The 20,835-nt window shown below is 39.5% G+C and overlaps 1 protein-coding gene across 2 annotated transcripts in view; it reads right to left on the minus strand.

The window, feature by feature from the left end:
* Nucleotides 1-20,835, minus strand: part of asic1c (acid-sensing (proton-gated) ion channel 1c) — a 108,011-nt gene that overhangs the window by 35,811 nt on the left and 51,365 nt on the right. The gene's annotated exons all lie outside the window — the stretch shown is intronic.

Genomic DNA, 20,835 nt, shown 5'->3' on the forward strand with positions numbered 1-20,835 from the left:
TGAAGCAGACATTCATGAACTGTACATATTCCAAATAACCTCTTGAAACTCATTAAAAGGGTAAAAGTACATTAGGTCCAAGTGCAGGCAATCATAGCTGATCCCTTAAGTTTGCAGCATACATCATCTTCTATCTTGCTGCAGTCTCGCTATCATGTGTTTTGTAACAGCATCAATTATTAATGTCTTCTCCTGCATACATTTCAACTCATGGACAGAGGTGTAAATTTGCAGAATGCAGGCCTGGGGCTAATTCAGTTCACCCTGGTAAGGAACTGTCTCGACTGAAATTGATTAGCTTGGAGCAGCATTCATTTAAAATAAAGTTAATAAGTTAACTACTGTTGGAACCCTTATGCAGACATCTAATGGCCTGTCAGGACTACTTACACCACACCTAGTTAACCCATCCTCACCTGGTCGTCTCCACTTTCTTTACCCATCAATCTCTCCTCATCATTTACGCCTTCTTCCTTTTCATATATCCTCTTACGTGCTCCTCTTTTCATCTTCACATCTCTCTGCCTCTCATGCATTCACTTCTGCGTAACTATGTATCTCATCTATTTCATTGACTATTGATGTCCTTGAGCTTTCTGTCGTGTTGCATTAATGATATTTGCATACCAAAAGTAAAAATAATATATATACTTGTGTTCAAAGGTTTGGGGTCACTAAGAAACGTCCTTATTTTTGAAAGAAAAGCATTATTTTTCAATGAACAATAAATGAATCAGAAATACAGTCTCGATATTGTTAATGTGGTAAATGACTATTCTAGCTGGAAATGGCTGGTTTTTAATGGAATATCTCCATAGGGGTACAGAGGAACATTTCCAGCAACCATCACTCCTGTGTTCTAATGCTACATTGTGCTAGCTAAAGGTGTCGAAAGGCTAATTGATGATTAGAAAACCTTTGTGCAATTATGTTAGCACATGAATAAAAGTGTGAGTTTTCATGGAAAACATAAAATGGTCTGGGTGACCCCAAACTTTTGAACTGTAACGCATGTAAAACCTGCCTTTAACACATTAACCCTGTCCCAGTGGCGTATCCAGGACTTTTTTACCGGGGTGGCCTTGATGGGACACAAAGCTAGTGTGGGGTGGCTATGGCATAGCGGAGTTTAATGCCATGTACGCAGCCGACCACAGTTCAAACCCCAGTACTTTGCTGCATGTGACATCCCCTCTTTCTCCCATGATTTCCTGTTGAATAAAGGTGTCTATTCTGGTTTATTTTTAAATTCCATTTCCCATTATTACAGTCCTCAATTATATCTGGTCATTTTAACTACTCTAAATCAGTAAAATATGTTCAGGATAGGGTACAAATTTTCTAAGAGCCATTTCCTTGGATTAAAGTCCTCATCTCTTCACAAATTAGATTAGATTAGCAAAATTCAACTGCTCTCAACTCATCCTGTAGAATAACATTATCAGTCATCAGCTCATCAACTGTGTCACCTGTATTGTTGCTTTACTAACTGAAGCGCCATCTTGTACCAATTACTGCAGTAAGTTGCTAGGAACGCTAGATTCATAACATCGAATTTTAAACAAAAAATTGTCTCAGATTAGTTATTTCACCGGTAAGCAGCTGTGTAATACACAGGATGATGTAGAGAGCTGGTTAGATCATGGGTAGAAGCCAGACACGGAGCTGATGGGGTTCTATCCATCTTCTCGGCGTTTATTTCACTCTAGCTATGACAACCTGCTAACAATATATTATTCCTTACATACATCTTACATGTGAAAAGTAACCCCACGAGCTCTTGTTTCCTTACAGCGCTCATTAGAGCATCCATAGGCTGAACAGAAGTCCGGCATCTAAGTGTTGAGTGGCAAAACCAGCATTGTAAAAAAATATCCGAGCACCTTGTGTAGTAGCTACACGTGTGACGTTTCTATCATTGATTGACAGAATATCTCTTGTTTCTCGTGTTGACGAACTTGACCAACCATGGGCGTAACCACCATCTCAGAAGTGAGGGGGACAAATTTTTCAGAGCGATTTATCATTCTCTTACATTTAATTGCACCGTCCTTAGTGGCTAAAGAACCACACAATCCCTAACAGCCACAGTACAATACCAGGGGACCAACTAGGCTAGTTCTTTAAACTATAAAGTATAAAACTTTAAACTATAAAATCTAAAGTTTTAGTGGCCAAACTCTAGTTGAGTTGACAACAATGTCCCTTGAACATCTACTGGACGAGTAGCCAAAGGTGCCAAACACTGAACATGAAATGATCAGTACTGCCTGGTTTCTCCCTGCAATAGATATCTTATTTTCAGGAAGTTATAATCTCTCCTTATCTGTAAAGACCCTACATCCTTGTCCCTGCTGCTGGCCTCTAATCCATCTCCTCCCTGACTCTGCTCTTTCTGTTATGGCAATAAACATTAAAAATGTGGTAAGAAAAATTCTGAAATAGCATTAGGAAGAGTAAAAATTGCAGTAGAATTTAACCTCAAAATCACTTTAACCCATAGATACATATTTTTTTCTCAGCCACTTATATATATTTTTTCACCTCTGCAGACCCTGCATGGTCAACATTACTGCTGGCCGCCACCTCTGGTCCATCTCCTGGCTGACTCTGCTCTTTGTTATGGAAATAATCATTTAAAAAAATCTGAAAATCAAAATTCTGAGATAGAATTTGAAAGAGAAGCAGTAAAAATAGTTGTAAATTTAACCACTTTTATACCATAGATAGCCTATTCTTTTTTCTCCTCCCTGACTCTCCTCTTTTGGGACCAAAAGACTTAAATACATGGAGAGCAATTGTGAGCACATCTTCTGCCCAGAAATTAAAGAGGACTGGGTTTATTCCAAGAATAAACTAATTAGCAGTAATGTAACAGAGGTAACCACATTTAAATTATTGTTAACTAGCTTAACATATTGATATATTGCCACGTTTTACCTTGTCATCATTTAGCTAACAAGTCTAACATTGTGTACATCCAACAAGGTCACACAACTTACACGGTTTGTTTGGAAAGAACTGTGTAAAGTTTTTTGCTTCTTGCTGGCTCTGGCTGGTTTGCTAAACATTACTCCAGACGCACGTTCAGCACTGCTCAGCACAGCAGCACGTCTCCTCTGGAACTCCTGCGTTAGCATGCGCTCATGGTGCATTCAAAGACAGCTCGGGAAAACACGTTACTGAATGCTAATAACGGGTTTAGCTGTTGTAACGGCTGAAAAAAGTGCGGGGGACAGAAGGGACAGATGTGGAAAGTGCGGGGGACATGTCCCATGCGTACCCCGCGTCCGTTACGCCCATGTGACCAACTACCTATCAGATCTGGGGTGGCCGCAGGGGTGGCCAATGAGATTTCAGGGGTGGCCCCGGCCACCCCAGGCCACCCCCTAAAATCGCCATTGCCCTGTCCCTTAGAAACTGCAACTAAATTGCTTTCCGACACATCCATCTATTGTTCATGCAAAAATATTGATGTGTGCTGCTTTAAGAGCGCTAACATGCCCAATGAGGTTCTCACTGTGTGTCTGCACTAAACATTTAAACAGCCCACACTCCATCACTTAATTCCTGCCAGACAGAAAACGACATGTGTTCTTACTACAGACTTACTAATGCAAACATACTGTACATCCTTTCATAATCACCGCTTGCAATTGACATTATTTGCATTTATTTGCCTAAAAACACTGCTATCTCAAGGCTGCACATTTTTTTGACACTTAACATGTAGCATATCAGATTTTTCATTAAATAAGGCCTGCATTTTTGTGAGGAAATTATAAAAATGTTGCAATATCCCTATATATATGTATTCCAAAAACGCCACACCCCACAATGTAAAATCTATTCCTGGATCCACAGCAAAAACAAATCACTTGTTTCTTAGCTGGTGTCCTACTGTAATCTTCCACCAAATGTCATTAAAATCTGGTTACTATTTGAGAAAACCTAATAAACTAAGGTAAGCACACATACAGTGACACAGAACAGAAAGCACACACCATCCTCACAGTAGAAAACACAAAGCTCTTCCCGAAGTTGCGACACACTTTAGTTGAGCGTTTAAGCAAAAACACAAAAGACGAACAAATCTCACTTCAAGCTGATGCCTGAGTTTTCTTTGAAGATAACACTCAGTAAGAGAGAAACAACAGCGACGTCTCCCTCAGCGAAAATGTCAAATGACTGATAAAAAAAGGCATTCAGACAATTTCAAGTGTGGCAAAAACAAATCAAAACTAAATAGGTTTGAATGAAGAAACTTTAAATTCTGGCTTTTTGTTTGCTGAGCACTTCTATAACTAAGTCAATTCAAAGGCTTTTAGTTCATTCAGTGCTCTCACCTGTGGGGAAAATAAAGTTTCTTCTTACAAAATGTAGTCTAACTTTATTTCTGTAATTAATAGGTGGACTTTGAGTGAGCCACTACTCAATCAATACACAGTCGAGTTTTTCCAAATGCTTTAAGTTGGGTGTGCTGCTTAATGCGCTGCCCAAAGAAATCAGCAGTTCAGTACATCATGGCTTCTCTGTGTTCCGAAAACACTCGCTTCGCTCTACAGTGAGAAGACGCTGAGGCTGCATTCACACGTGTCAAGATTACTGATACCAGAGACTAAGTGCTCCCTCTCATCAGCCACTTTGTTTCCTGACGGTGTTGAGAATGTCATGGTTATTCTGCTGAATCTGACGGAGGACATGGTACTGTTGGCTCTAAGAATGTCATTTCCACAATGCTGAAAGGTCATTTAAATACTGAATGTGAAAACATCCGATCTGTCTCTCCATTCCCTCAAGTTCTAATTACCTTGCCTCCTTCTTGCTCGAGTTTACAAGGAGGTTTAAGTGCTTTTGACTGTTTTCCAGCTTGTTTACTTTTTTTGGCACCATCACAAAAGTCAGAGGTCAGAAGTCACAGAGTTTCCTGCATGAGGACACTTCAGATCACAGAAACTGTTGCCAGCTGTTGCCTAACTGATAGTCTTTCACAATTTCCTCCATCACATGCAGAGAAATCCTTTCATGTATTTCCAAAATCAAAACACAGAGAAGGAGCCAAGTTTGAAAGTGCTGAGCAGACATAATATTGTAACGACACTTTTCACATCAATAAGCTTTACTGAGATAATCATGAACAAGTATGCAAATAAGTTCATTAAAATGCAGGAATGAAGCAGAGCTGGAATTTATTCCAAAAATGTTTTAAACCTCAGACCCCAACACTCCAGAGTGTTAAGCTTCAGGGGTCACCTAAGTGATCATTTCTTCAACCGCAAATGCTAAACAGTGACCAAATGTGGGAATTAAAGTCCTGTTTTGACAAAATGCTTCACTTAAGTCCTACTTATTGACCTTTAACAGAGATGTTAAATGTTTTCTACCACAAAATCAGCAAACATGACTGCTGAGAAAGACTGTGAGATATAGCTGGATGGAGTTAATGGTTGCGTTCAGAATCAGATTTACTTAATCTTTTAATTATTGTTTGTTTTGCAAAGACAAAAAATGTCAATTTCCCAGAGGCCAAGGCATATTGTAATACCTTGTTTGTCTATCCAACAATCCATTGTACAAAATACAATCTAATTTGCCACCACAGAAGGTCAAAAAGCTACCAGATATTCAAATTTCTGAAAAAAGCAATGGATTTTTGCCTCAAACAATTAATTGATTGAAAAACTACAAAAGAAAAGCAAAAACATCACTGAATATTTTATAATTAGAAAAAAATCTTTTCATCACCAATCCAGATTTCACTGAAGTCCTTTTTTATATATCAAAACATTGTAACTTTAATGGTTCTTACTCAAAATTTACATTTACATCTTTTCAACTTTTGCCAACTGACCCACCAGGAAACCCTGAACACATTTTAATGCCAGCACAGTATCTGCTGCCATCCATCCTCTGCTCCAATTTTACTTCATAAAAGCAGATTTCTAAACGCCAATAATCAGTCTGGGACCTCAGTGAATGTGGACTGCAGCTGGTTTCTCTCACGGCATGCAGGAAATGGGCATCATCTAATGAGGAAATTCAATATTTCAGGAGTGACCCTAACACATGAGAATCCTTGATTAAATGGGAATCGTAATAGGAAAGGGAAGATGCTATAGCTGGTGTTTGCACAACAGTGGTGTATAGTGTAGATGTGCTTCATGAGGAGCACAGCTTCATGGGAAACAACGATTTTTGTGCTGCATGGTGATGACAGAATCCCTCCCCAGTTTGATTTAATGCCTAATTCCATGCTGACAGTTATTCATCAGGCACAAGCAGAGGACTTCATACAGCTGCCAAAGTAATCACACCGAGTATGAAAGGCAGAAAAGCTTCACTGTGGGTACTTCAAAGACCTTTCAAAATTAATTTCTGTCCATCTGAGACAGCAATTAGCTGTAAGTACAGTTAAGGGGAATAAAAGGTGACTTTTCCTCCATCCATTTAAGGGAGCAGTTTGGAACCAACACTCTCGAGAAGAAAATCAGAAAATGACATTCACGTCTTGTTCGTTTTCTCAGACTGCGGAGCTCTTGCCTCTTCAAAGAGTGAAGTTTTCAGAAATACATAAAACCGATTTCACAGGTTTGTCGAGGTGTCAGGGAACATCGCCTGAGCAGCTTGTCAGCACATGAGCCAATAAACGTTTGATTCCGAATAACTCAGTTCAGTTTTGTCAATGTCGAACAGAGACATGGTTGGTCAGGACCGTAATCTGTGGTGATGAACGTTTAAGTCTGATAAATGGCAGACTACTCCACTTCGAAGAAAGTCCAAGAATAACCACAGTAATTTTCCAGGGTGCAACCTTAATTCTCTGATCTTTGAAGAATGAACTTGAAATGGCCACAAAAACGGAATTAATGATTGCTGTTAGCGCTACCTGAGATGATGTTTGACTTGTGGTAATGAACACTTTTCTCCTGGGTGATGAAAAGGTCTGAATTTGCTGATATGGTGGAATTTGTGTTATATGATCTCGCTGCAGCTTTTAATCCCAAATCACTGCTGCATCCATGTAGTATTAGTAATTCTGAACCTGAACTCGAGTCCCCGGGAACCAGGAAATTAATGTGTCATTGACCAGTGTCACTGCACAGCCACGGTGTCCACAAGCTCTGTGACTCACCGAACACCGGAAGAATTAACAGGAAGCTCCACTCGATGAAATCACAGATAAGAGTCTCTGTGTTGTCTCTAGGTCTGATAGATATTTCTATATATAGCATAGTAATCTTGGCTGCTTTATCTCAGGTCATAGCTACACATGTGAACTCACACAGCCAATTCGAAGACAGTCCTGGCAGGAAAAGCGCACTGAGCCCAAGTGTTTTATTTTCGTAGATGATAAAGAAGAATCTCCTTTGAAAACCAACATCCAATCAGACTGAACCAAGGTCCCTGTGCTTCATTCAACCTGACAAGGCTTTTTTGCAAGAATGATTACAGCCTTCATACTGTGTGTTAATCCAATACAAGACTTACAATAAAAAAAGGCTCATACACTAAAGCAATGTTAGACAGCATCACAATCTGGAAAGACTAGTTGGCAGCAAAAGCAAAATACTCTGACACCCAGAAGTCAGCATCTTGCCAGTAAACTGTAAAGAGTTGCTTTCTATTCAGGCTTTCTCTGAATCTTTGCTTCAGATTTTGACAAGCAACTTGCAGACCTGCATCAGCTTCTGTGCCTACACAGCTTTACACATCACAAAACACTGTATTTTAGAAAGAATAATATAAGAGCTGGTGGTAGTGCTGTATAATTTTTAGACATTTTACTTTTTCTAAATACCGTATTTGTAAAACAACTGTTTAAAAACATGACATTGATGCTGCTTGGCATATTTAGTGATCTGTGTAATAAATAGTTGACTGATGAACTGTGAGAACACCACCCTGTTGATGTACAGATGGCTGAAAATATTTGCTGAACAAAAGAGAAGTTCTGCAAAGTGTTTTATTTTTAATGGACTGCAGTGTTCATTTCATACCAAGGGATACAAAGGTATAGAGCCAAGGAAAAGACAGAGCTTTAAGAACTCCAGCTTTCTCTGGAGTTGCTATTTATGAGACAGTCGAAATTAAATTTTAATCGTTTGCTTCTTGTGAAAGATTAAAACTTGATTTAAAGAAAGTACCCGAACCAATCAACACCAGTATCTCATAGAAAGTATCTGGTGTATTTAATAATAGTTTGATGACATATTCTTCACTGCAAGTCCACTTACTAGTCTGCTCAGCTGTTGTCACGGTTGTTGACATTCACTGGTGAAGACCATGAGACGGAGTCAACCTTGACTGAAAAAATTTAATATTTTACTCAAGGCTCTTCTATCCTGTGAGAGTGACATGCTCATCCTGCTGATGAGTCATGATAAATCCATCAAGTGTTTTTTAGTGGTGTTGATTGATGTAATCTATTAGATCTTTTATCACTAATCATTACAGCTAAGTTGTTTAATCCATTCAGTCAGTATGAAATGTTGAGAGCGATGCTGCTATCTGTAGCTACACTTCAGTATTTGGGCGGCTCTGCAGCATAAAAGTCCACTCTGACTGACTTTGCACTGCAGTATAAAGTCAGCAAACTAAATCAGCAATGACAGTCAAAAGGAGGAACCGGACAGTTCTTGTCAATAAAGAATTACTTCCTCTTCACGTTTATGTCTGGGTGTAAAGTTTGCATGGAGGACACAAGTGGCTCACTCCCACAACTGTTAATTATAGCAGCTATAAATTGCTTCGGAGCAATTAATACACTACTGGAGGGAGCGTGATTGTTTTGATAGCTGTCTGAAAGATGTCTGGGAAATGAAACAGAGAAGGAAGAGCGACTAACTGTGAGGGGTGTGATGGCGCAGTAGTGCTGCCTGGTCCTGTCTGCTGTCGTCTCCCTCAGGGAGATTGGCAGGATGTCCGTCAGAGGGACGGCTGACACCTGTGCTGGCTGGATCCTCAGCTTTAGAAGCCGATGGAGGCAGTCAGTCACTCTCTCTCCCTCCCCTGGGATTTGTTTTGAGTGGGTTTAGACCTGCATCTGTTCATACATTGCAAAACATTCCCACTGTGTCATTGCTTATAAAAAATATTCAGCTGGATGTGATTAAATTTCTTTCCGGTGAATGCAGACTAGGAGCAGATCTCTGTTTTTGGCAACAAGGAGGAAGGTCTTAATTCCAGGCAATAAAAACTAAAGGCCAAGTTAGAAATCTTGATGTTTTAATGGATCTTTGCTTCCTCAGCACACTGAAGCAAAAACTAAATCATTCTTTTTTTATTATGTAAAACACAAAGTACTAAAGGTTTCCTCCCATACAACATTTGGAGAACTTTAGTGAAGTCTTCACAGAAAAGTCTGTTTTATTTATTTCTTTATTTGATAGGGACAGTGCATATTAATGAATGTCTACTTGGACAGGAATAGACCGCAATATGCCGGATTATAGTAACAATTTTAATTTACATCCGCAGTCCCTAGCTGGTAAAGAACATAACAGTGAAATATAGGACAATAGGTCACAATAAAAGCACAGTACAAAAAGTATACAAAGAAATTAAAGGTCAGTGGTCACAAGACTGGTTCACTTTCAGCCACTGTTTAAGGTGAGTTTTGAGGGTTGGTAACATGGAGAGTGGAAGACTGTTCCACATCTTACTAACCTTCACAGAAGGAGCATTTTGTCCAAAGGCTGTTTTTCTGTGTGGGACCTCACAGTTCCCTGAAGAAGGCCCTGGTCCTGAAACCGCTTTGAGCCCTTCTTTTACCAAAGTCAGACATGGGGGGGTGAAAGGGGGGATAGTTCATATAACACTTTGTAGATTAACATTCTCAAAGCTCAATAAGTTGTACGTCTAAGATATTACAAACATGATATGACGGTTTTCTATCGAAGACCTTTAATGACTTTTTAGAGTGATTCTAAGATTTTGCATCAATGGTATTGTCTAGTCTTCCGTAAATGGCAAATCAACAAGTGTGCCACAAACAGGATTCTACTATTAGATTTAGGCTTTTAAGAGGTTAGCCTAGGAATTTATTTCTTTGTGTCTTTGTTTTTGGAGTCCTCTCTAAAAAGTAGGCCTGTTGGATGGCGGGCGAACAAAGTGCATGACATTCATTTGCATCAAGGTCAAGTAAGATTACTGTTTGGTTAAATGTCCTGTTTAATCAACCTTTAACTGAGACCAGGGTCATTCTCAAATATCAACCAAGTACATAACCTTAAATGCATAAATCCTGCTTTTACTCCCCACTTGGATCCAATTTTTTGAATGTTTCGTTACCATGTTGAAAACAATCTGTATGCAATTATGTGTCTCCCAGGACATTTATGTTGTTGCAGATCAGACCTGAGACCTGATTACTTCATTAGCCTAACTTTTACTCCTTTTCTTTCTGTCTCATCCATTTTTATTTATTTAATAATCTACATTTTTTAGATGTTCTATTAACTTTTTTTGCATGACACAAAATATATTAAATTCCTTTGTTTTTAAAAGTGCTAGACAAATAAAACGGCCCACTCATCCGAGCACTGCACAAGCTACGAGTTATTTACATATTTGAAATTATCTTTCTGCTGTGTTAATAAACCTTCAAACACGAATGCTGTGACAGAGACGTAGTGCGTGAACAACACTCTGAAACCAATTACCTTCTTGCCGTATGTCTGAAAGGCGACTTTAAGCTGAGACAAAATAAATGAGGACATAAGTCCGCTCGGGAATCAGTGCCATTAGAGTCTGTATTTTTACTGATTGCAAAAATCTTTCCCTATTACATCTGACCGTCTGCTGTGGAAAAGAACTGTCAATGGACAGCAAGCTTGAGTTAACTAATCAGGCTATCTTCGGCCAGTAATGGCTGTGTATAAAGCATGAGGAATTCAATTAAACTGGGCAAGTAAACATTCACTCAGCTACAACTTGTGACATTAATCCATGGGAACACCCCGGCGAGTCCATCTTCCCTTATTCCTCTGGGATTAACTAAATCAGTCTTTCTGGTGGTTAACCAAGCACAACAGAAGCAACGACACAGAGGCTTATGAACATGAAACATCTCACATACTTCGGCATTTTTAAAAAAAAAAGAATTAATAGTGGTTTGAAGCATGCCTTGGACATGAAACAAACGATACACCACACAGTAAATTGGCAATTGTTCTGGAAAAAAGGCAATAGTGCCTGATGTCTCCTGTTGCACCTTTACTTGGTTATAGCTCCAATTTTTTTCAGCCTTTGCAGGCTTTCAACTCATTTCTGTGATGCAGAGGTGTTGCCTCCCTGTCTTTGTTTTGGCAGTTTCTACAGGCCATATGATTTTACTTCTGGGAGGTGAGGCCAATGCACAGCATCAGAGCCCACTGGTAAGAGCAATTCTATTCTCAGAGCAGTTTCTTTTTTCTTCTTTTTTTCCTGGGCCCTTTAGCAGACAGCGAAGTGAGAAGTTTCCATTATCCTTTTCAGCTGCCTCCTTAACAAGCTCTCCTGTGTGCCTCTGAGCTATCTGCAACATATCTCCACTGTTCATCCACCAAGCACTCGCGACCAATACAGTTCCCGCAAACTCAGTTCGCTCCCTGGGTAGTGGAGTCTCCAAGGCCTACTCCATGCTTTCTCTGGCACACTGGGAGTTTTAACATTCAAGCAGGTGCATTGCCTGCGTATATCTGTAAAATATCAGCTAAATGCTTAGCGTTACATCCAAAGCCACACGTCATTCCGCATTTGACTCATCTCCCAGCCTGATGTGTGGTTACGACAGCAAAATTAAATGTCAGTCAGTGAGCGGACACAGTAAAAAAAAAAAGCATTTCACAGAAGAATCTTTTTGTGCCCTGTTTCAATTAATAGAGGCTGGCAGCAGGTGGCAATGTTTATTTAGCCAGGGACACAGAATAGTAGCTATTGTGTCTGAAACATAATACTGAGTGGAAAAGATGCCTTAATGACTAATTATTTAAGATCTAATGTAATTCAACACAACAGCTGATCCATAAATTTTGCATTCGCAAAGATAATAAGTTCAGTTTTGACTGACCCTCTCAGAGAAGCATTTGTTTAATTATGTATGATTGTAGGTTGTAGGTTGCAGTGCAGCATTACAACGTGAGGTGCTTTCAATGTTTTTCTTAACTCATTTCCAAAGATAAGAGGTGAACTATTAGAAACACCTCTAAATTTAATCAGAGTTGAAGTAACAACTAACAAAGTTTTACACAGACTGGGTGAAAAATGTGGCAGAGCTGTTGTGCCGGACTAAATTGTAAGGTAAATACATTTCATTTAAAAAAACAACATAATATTAATGCACATCATGGCTGGCAGATGAACCGGCAGTATTAAAAACACAATAACACACCAAACACAGCTGCATTACATACTAAAAGCCTATGAGTCAACTTATTCCTGGAAAACAGGAGACAAATGAAGTGATGAATATTGTGCTCGGAAATTGTAATAACTACGTGTGAACGCAGAAGCATGCACACACACAGAAACAATGAGTATTCCATCATGGAGCAGCTACTGAGCCACAAATCATTCAGTTAGCGTAGACAAACAATCTATTTATCTATCCTGGTCCAGATCTGCTCCTGACAGCAGAGGCGAGTCTCCAGATTAGGTCTCGATGGTGACTTATGAAGTCTGTCTTTTATTTCAAAATGACTCAAGCCACCAAATTCACGGAAATATATTCACATGATTGCGCAACCGAGCATTAATAAATGATGACTGTCATTCATTCGCCTTGAGGGTTTGTTCAAAGGCATCTAAAAAAGTTGATTTATCTGATGCGAGGCAAAATTTATCTCTGTGTAAAATACATTAGTGCCTATGAGCAGCAAAAAAAAAAAAAAAAACTCAACAAGTGCCTATAAGTTGTCAGACTAGTGGTTGCAGAAGGGTGCTTATACATTTCTGACACCTGAGAGTTTCAGTTTAATTTAAGTTCACTCGTGTGAGAGATTACAGTGGCTCTGGGTACCTCTGAGAGGCGCTGGTACATGGCAGTGGAAGAGGACTTGGCTTTCCACCTATTACTCTCAAGCCTCCATGACCAATAGCATACAGGAAGGCAAACAAGTCTGTCCACCCATGATAATGCTCTTAAGGCAAATCTGTGGGTGACAGGAAAGCTGCTGCCAATGTGCTGCCATTTGTCCTTATAAACAAAGTCTATAATTATTTTCTCTGACGCTGTGATCACATCTCATGAAGGAGCGAGGTCTTGGTGAGATACGTCACTTACATTACGAAAATCTGCATTGATTCAGCCATTTAATGAGAGACAATCATTGATATTTATGGAGTATGTAGACTCCTTTGTACACACAGCAGATGCTCAGTCTGTCCAAAATCATTGATCTCTTTGTCCTCTCCCACTGATTATGCAGTTTGAGCGTAGCTGCATGCCATCAGGTTGTGAGCAGAGAAACACAGGTTTGGGTTTATTTCGATGACGACTGGTCCAGTGATAGGCACATTCTGATGGATGGGAGGGGATGGCTTTGGTTTCATGGCTGCAGCTTTTTAATTTGTGAAGGATCATTAGCTGGAGAAGCCTCCTGCTTGTAGCTCTGGGGTGTGGTGGTGGTGGGGGGAATCAAATAAATCCAGCACAAAGACACACCGCTTCATTCTTCTAGATGCTGTCAGAGGATGTTATTCATGCACCACAATGCAACGTGAACCGCCACTGTAAACCATAAGCCGCACGTGGTAGGTCTTGGCATTAAAACTACCTTTCTGTGTGAATCATGTGCCTTTTGAGATGCAGAGGAATACCAAGTGGGCTCGAGTCAAGCACTGTATATCCTCGAATTGTCATCCTATCCCCCACCCACACACATGGCAATATGTGTGGGCATGGAGTGTCAGGCCGGGGTCTCACTTTCTGCTGCAGTCACTATGTAAAGTAGACTCATATATGCAAACAGTGTACACAACTGATTCAGATTTGCCCACAGGGTAAAAATAGATGCTTGCAACTTATCTACTTTCCCCCACTAACACGGCTACAGTATACAGATTTTTGCTTCATCATCGGGTTTATTGCAACTATAATAAAATTTTAAAAAGAAAATTACTTGAACTTTAGTACTCTGAAGTTTCAGGCAAGATACCACAGTGGCTGATGATAGTGTTCGATGTGTTTTCTGATTTTGCAATCCACAGCTCTGCCTGCTTCAGAAAGACCCGCACTTAGGCACAAATACTATAATTGTCGCTCCGTTCTAACTCTCCAATGTGCTGCGTTTTTCAGTTAAGTAGGGGTTAAATGAGCATTTTCCCCTTGCATTTTGAAGGCTAAACGCTCTGCAGCAGGAGATGTGTTCTTTATCCTTGAGCCCACTCATATGGTACCTTTTGATTCTGCCCCTACCCGAAATCAATAGCAAGGAAACAATACAATCAAGAGCCCGCGGCAGAGTGCTCATTCTATTGAACACATGTCTTCGTAGTGATTGCTCCAGGAGATTGAGTATAATCATAGCATACCCAACATTTTCCTTCTTTTTCTTTTCCTTCAACAGTTTCTTTGTAATAACAAAAACTGACACAGAAACAAATAGCTGAAAAAAATGAAATGTTTCGTTTAAAAATACATATACATTATACAACAAAATCAAAAGATATCTGATGCTCAAACCGGAGCATTTGATAATACAAAAGAAATGTCTCAAATTAGTTACTCACTTATGAAACACAATCGGTGGCATTATCAATTTTTCTCTTAAAGATTTTTAAAGCGGTCGCTATCTTGTCGCAAACTGACCAAATAACACTGATATACAGTAGAAGTATGTGATGCAGTGACTACGATATCACCCAACAATGAGAAATACACACATTCTAGTGATTTACAGGCAAAGATTAAGCTTACAGTGAGCTGTATTGCTCTAAAAAAAACAGTCTGACCATTTACGATGCATCTCTGTGCACGATTTACTGTAAACCTCTCTTCCAATGGAAAAGGGTGATGAGGCAGCCCTTATTATTAAATGTAAAGTACCATGTGTCATATAATTTTGCCATCCTGCCAGGAGTGTAAAGCCTCAGTCTATTTATAGAAACATGTCCATGGGCAGGTTGGTGATTTAAGGAGCATTGTGCATGGACCCCTGGAGAAGAATTACGGTTGTTTCCAAAGGATTTTCTCTGCAAAGAGGAAATGCAGGTTTTGCTGTGTCAGTCAAATTAGATGTAAATTGAAAATATGATTGCTGGGAATAAGTAGGTGACGTAAAAAGATGGATGGATGATAACCTTTAATGGTTTTGGCCCACACGACCACAATTTACAGCACAACGGGGACACATGTGATGAGAGATAATTAAGCTTTAAACAGAGCCTGAGCAGTTGTGGCAGAGAGATGTCTCTGAATGACACAGACTTTACCCTCTACCCACCTTCCAGCTGGGTTATACTGCACATATTGTACACATAGAATGATTGTTAATTTAAAAAAAGGAGAAGCAAAACACATGACACATCTGTTGCTAGTACAGTCAAACTATCAGGGCTCAGGATTTCTCTCATGATATGATAAACATGTTCACATATTCAACACTGCAATAAACTGAAACACTTTGGAGATATAAACAATGAACAAATAAATGTCTTTTCAGGAATTTTTTCGGTCTTTAACTTTGTAATTCCTACAACAGGGTAAACTGGATGTACACCAAGAGGAATGTTCCCACTTGGCGATAAAATTTCCATCAAGTGATTATGCAAAATTCATGATTCATTAAATTGACACCACAATTTTCATTGCCCTCTGTCTTTGCCATAAACAGCACATTCTTCCCTTTTCATCCCCTTGACTTATCAAGTTTATGTCGTTATCTCTCATTTCTCCAGGCATCCGTATAATGAGCATCTGATCTTGTCATCAGTAGCTTAATGTCTGCTAACGTAATGATCATCACCACCTGGATGTGGATGGATTGCATTGTACTGGCACTGTAGATAACTAGTCACCACTGTGTGACTGCATGAATCAAAATGTCCACCGTCTCACAAGATCAGCAGAATCTTTTGTTGAAAATCCAGCATAGGGTGTCCATCTGAATACAAGTTTAATGAGCCCTATGACTCCAACTTCCCTGCCTGTTTATCTCACATTTCAGTGGGTATCAGCTGGTGCAGATTGTTTGCATACTTTAAAAAAAAAAAAAATCAGCATTATCCTGGCAGAACATATCACAGGGCCACTGAATAGGCAATCTTCCTCCTTTTTAGCTCTACAAATGAGCCTGCAAAATGCATGCAACTCCTAATACATGCAGATCTTAGCTCATTCACATGACTGAATTTTGACTTGTGAAAGGCCATGACTCTGCAACACTCATTATCAATCAGCTGGCACAACTTCTCTGTAGTCCTCCAACACTACATTTATCAAAACAGAGCCAATACATGCTGCCACAAATTACTAGTACCTTGTACTTGATCATAAGCTCAAATGGACTGGCCATATAAACATGAGAACACATCAATGCACCTTTGAAAGAAATTGTTATCCTTTATTGTTCATTACAAAATGCTTCAAACATTCGATTGTGCTTTTATTGAAAGTGTTCTGGCCTTCTGCATCATCTGCTGGTTTGGCAATGCTACTGAGGCACAGACAAAAAAAAGCATGGCTAGAAAAACTGCAACAATGGCCAGTTACACTTCCAACTATGCAGTGTATCTACAGAGATAAAGAAATAAGGCAAACAGCATTGTGGGTGACAGCAGACACCCATGCTCAAAGATATTGCCCCATTTAGGTTACTAAAAGCAGGTTTAAATGATCATTCGTTCCTCAAGGAATACAAACCGTATTCCTTAAACAGGTACCAGTAAGTAGCCCATATACCTATAAGTAGGGTGTCCAGCTGCTCTGGCCGCCCTGATCTGTATAAAGGTGTGCAGTATGGTTATGTGTACATGAGTATGGGCGATGTGAGATTTCTGCAAACCAAATTACCCCACAAGGACAAATAAAGTGTTACTGTAGTCTTACCAAACCTAAAATGAGAGAAGCTCCGACTTGTATGGCATCCTACAAATGAGACAGGCAATGATTAAACATATAAGTAAAGTGAAGCAGATATCCCTCATGTTTTCATATTAATACACCATTAACCACCTACCATACACTTTTCCCCTTCTGCTGTCCCTTAAGTAGCTCTAAGGTTGTTAAAATCATCTTCTTTCTCACCGGCAGACCAGTGGGAAACTGCTTGTTATGAGGTTAAGAGCAACTTAACTCCCAGTCTGAGCATAAACATTCCTCCTCTTGGTCTGCAATGTTGCTGCGCTTATGAATTCTTTTGAAGAGAGCCCCAGATGGTTTGTATTACCTGAGTTTCTTCCAGCTGTTGCAGTCAGAAAGAAAATGACAGAACTCTTCCATCACAATTATAGTATTCTGTCTGGAAAAATGCAAATAACTGCAATGCACTACCAACTATAGAGTGGAACTTGAATCAACTGATAATATATTAAGGTGATGGTATGAATAAACTTTCATTCGATAAAGTCAGTTCACTGACAATAAATACATCCATCTATATAGTGAAGTAAAATGAAGCACACAAGCCACTAGAGTGGTTTGACCACTATTAGGAGAATCTTGTGTGATTGCACCTGTCCAAGATGACAGCGCCGAAGTCTGTTAGCACATTAAAGGTATTATATCAGCAAAACTGCATGTCACTAGCTGTGGCATTTTCCAAGATGGTTGAAACAAATTGTGGCGAAAACTGAACATTGTCAATACTGAGAGCAGTAGGTTAGGTGTAACACACTCCAGGATATTTTTAAGTAGAAGTGATGTACTTTTGCTTCCGTCTCTTAACCATTTCTCTCCTTCACGTTGTTCTTTTTCTAGATATGTACTTTAATGTAGTAGACATAATATTTCCTTGAAAAGCTATTGTAGAACTGCATTAATGCTGACAGTAGGGGGTATATTATGCCGTTATGAAGGTAAAGCATAACGGCAATTGTGTATGTTGTATGTTTTTCAGTACAGATAATTTATAAACTCTATTCATCCATCCAGTTCACTGCAGGAAATCATTACAAGGCTGAAACTCCTGGCATTTCAGCACGTCACCACATATCATCTAGGTTCCTGGATCTCCTCCTCCTCACATAATTAATGTGGAGAATCATGGATCATCGTGTATAAGGAAGCCTAGCAATTGAGCAGTAGTCCAGTTAAGCCCAGATATTCAACCAGCCGTGTTTTGTGCAGTACGGTACGTCAGTTTCTCTCTGCGTACCTGGATAATGACTGCCTCTCTGAAAGGCGCAATCAGAAAACTCAGCCTCTTTCAGGCACCTAATGCAGGGACATTTGGTTTCTTTCTCTCCCCCTTCCCTAATCATTACATCACTTCACGCTCTTTTATGGGGGTGATGTTTATGTGTTTTAGAAGGTCTGTGATATTGCCACCATATCCCACAGACTTTTGAAACACATTTCATTTTGCTTCCCACCATTTTAGTAAAGTATCTTCAAATGGTGCTTCACTTTCTCCCTGCCATTTGCCTGCTTTTACTCTGTCCTGCTTTATCTGTCTATATATTTCTCAGAGGGCCTCTGATAATTCTCATTACAGTCAATTCTGTCAAGAGCGAAAAGGTCATTACAACAGCCAACAGTGAAGACAAGAAGGAAGACAATCCATACTGTGCAGCGTAAAGTTCTGATACCCACTTAATAAAGGAGATCTCCGTTAAAGACAGGGAGAATGAGCTGATAACACTGGGGAACACTTTTTCAGTAACTTTGAGTTGCATTGGATATTTTAACCGATTCTGAAGGAGTAGTTTTTCTCTACAAGCTCTAGTTTGTATGCAATTTGAGGTTAATGAAACTGTACAAATGTGAACTTGCGTAAACCATGTATAAGCATTTTCACGTCCATATATATAGATAGCTTCTCATATTTTGATCATTCTTCTTTTGTTCTAGTTCAAACATGGCTTCTATAAAGAGACATCATTGCAGAAACAAGCCTGATGCCTTCGGACTGTCGGTCACTCAGTGTATTTGCGGGAAGACTATGATGCTATGAGAATGGTCATGGACTTATTAAAGTATCATGAGCACAATTGGATCATTTGTGTAGACTTAAAGATGGTCAACTTTCTTCTTGGACAACAGAAAGGTTTCACCAAGTTTCCATGTTTCCTCTGTATGTGGGACAGCCGAGCACGAGACAGACATTGGGTCCAGAAGGACTAGCCTATTCGTGACACCCTTGAAGCAGGCATGCCAAATATCACACAAGACCCAATTGTAAACAGAGATAAGATCATCTTTCCTCCTCTTTACATCAAATTAGGTTTGATGAAGCAATTTGTCAAGGCACTGGAAACCGAAGGTGAATGTTTCCAACACATCATCATAGCTTTACCAGGGTTATCATTTGAGAAGATCAAAGCAGGTGTGTTTGATGGCCCACAGATTCGAACCCTAATTCCTGATGATCAGTTTGTTGCTAAGATGACCGCATTAGAAAAGGCAGCATGCTTATCCTTTGTGGCAGTCGTTCAGAGCTTCCTTGGAAACAATAAGGCGGACAATTACAGTGAACTTGTGAACGGAATGCTCCTCGCTTTTCGTGATCTCGGGTGCAACATGAGCATCAAGCTTCATTTTTTGAACAGCCACCTTGATCAGTTCCCTGACAACCTGGGGGCTGTGAGTGACGAACAAGGAGAACGAGTCCACCTAGACCTAAGGATCATGGAAGAACGCTACCAAGTATGATGGCTGACTACTGCTTGAGCATTAAACAAGATTGCCCAGATGAAGTGTACAAACGCAAAAGTTACAAACACAAATTCCTGCCTGACTAAAATACACAAAGAAATTGATACGCTTACATCAGCTGTGGTGATGTTCTAAAGGATGCTAATCTAACTTTGGGATAGAGATTGATGTTCTCTAAGAAACGCTTTCAGAAAATACGGCCCAACCAACAATAGTGTAATTTACTCTCAAATCACATTTTAATGTTCTGTTTCTTTTGCCTTAATAAATGTACAGAAATGACTTTCATACCGTTTTAAGATTCAAGTAAACAAAAGAATTGTGGCTGATATCGCAATTTCCTATAACAATGAAAAATTAAAGAATAAATAAAAATGTCAAATTGCATAAAATCTGTAGCTTGCAGACAAAAACCAACTTCAGATTTGAAATCAGCACACTCAAATTGACTATAGAAAAGTCTTTTTTTAAATGCAACAAAATGAGTGTTCCCCCGTGTAATGGTTCATTGACCATAGGCAGTAAGAAAGTGTTTACCAAAAGCAAACAAAAGAAGAAGAGGAAATATTCAAAATCAGTCATTATTTGGGTTGGAAAAAAAATATTTTCTGTCATCAGCAAAACCATTGTTAAGCTGTTTTTTAATAATAGGTCAAAGAGGAGCTTCTTTATCGAGAAGTTTTGGTGCAATAATTTGGCCTTTACATGTAAATAATATAAATACACATGCATTAATCCAATACCTATCAGTACACACACACACACACACACACACACACACACACACACACACACACACACACACACACACACACACACACACACACACACACACACACACACACACACACACACACACACACACACACACACACACACACACACACACCCCAGTGGAATGCATTGCTGTTATTTAAACCTCATTACAGTCATTATTTCAGCAGCACCAGTGAAATTGTTTTTTGAGCCCTTCCTAATTATGAGGCTGGTCTCGTCGTGTCTTGCTGGCTCTCTCAGCATTCATGATTGAAGGTTCAGGAAAG

The sequence above is a fragment of the Acanthochromis polyacanthus genome, chromosome 9 (genome assembly GCF_021347895.1).
Source record: "Acanthochromis polyacanthus isolate Apoly-LR-REF ecotype Palm Island chromosome 9, KAUST_Apoly_ChrSc, whole genome shotgun sequence".
In the NCBI taxonomy this organism is placed as follows: Eukaryota; Metazoa; Chordata; class Actinopteri; family Pomacentridae; genus Acanthochromis; species Acanthochromis polyacanthus.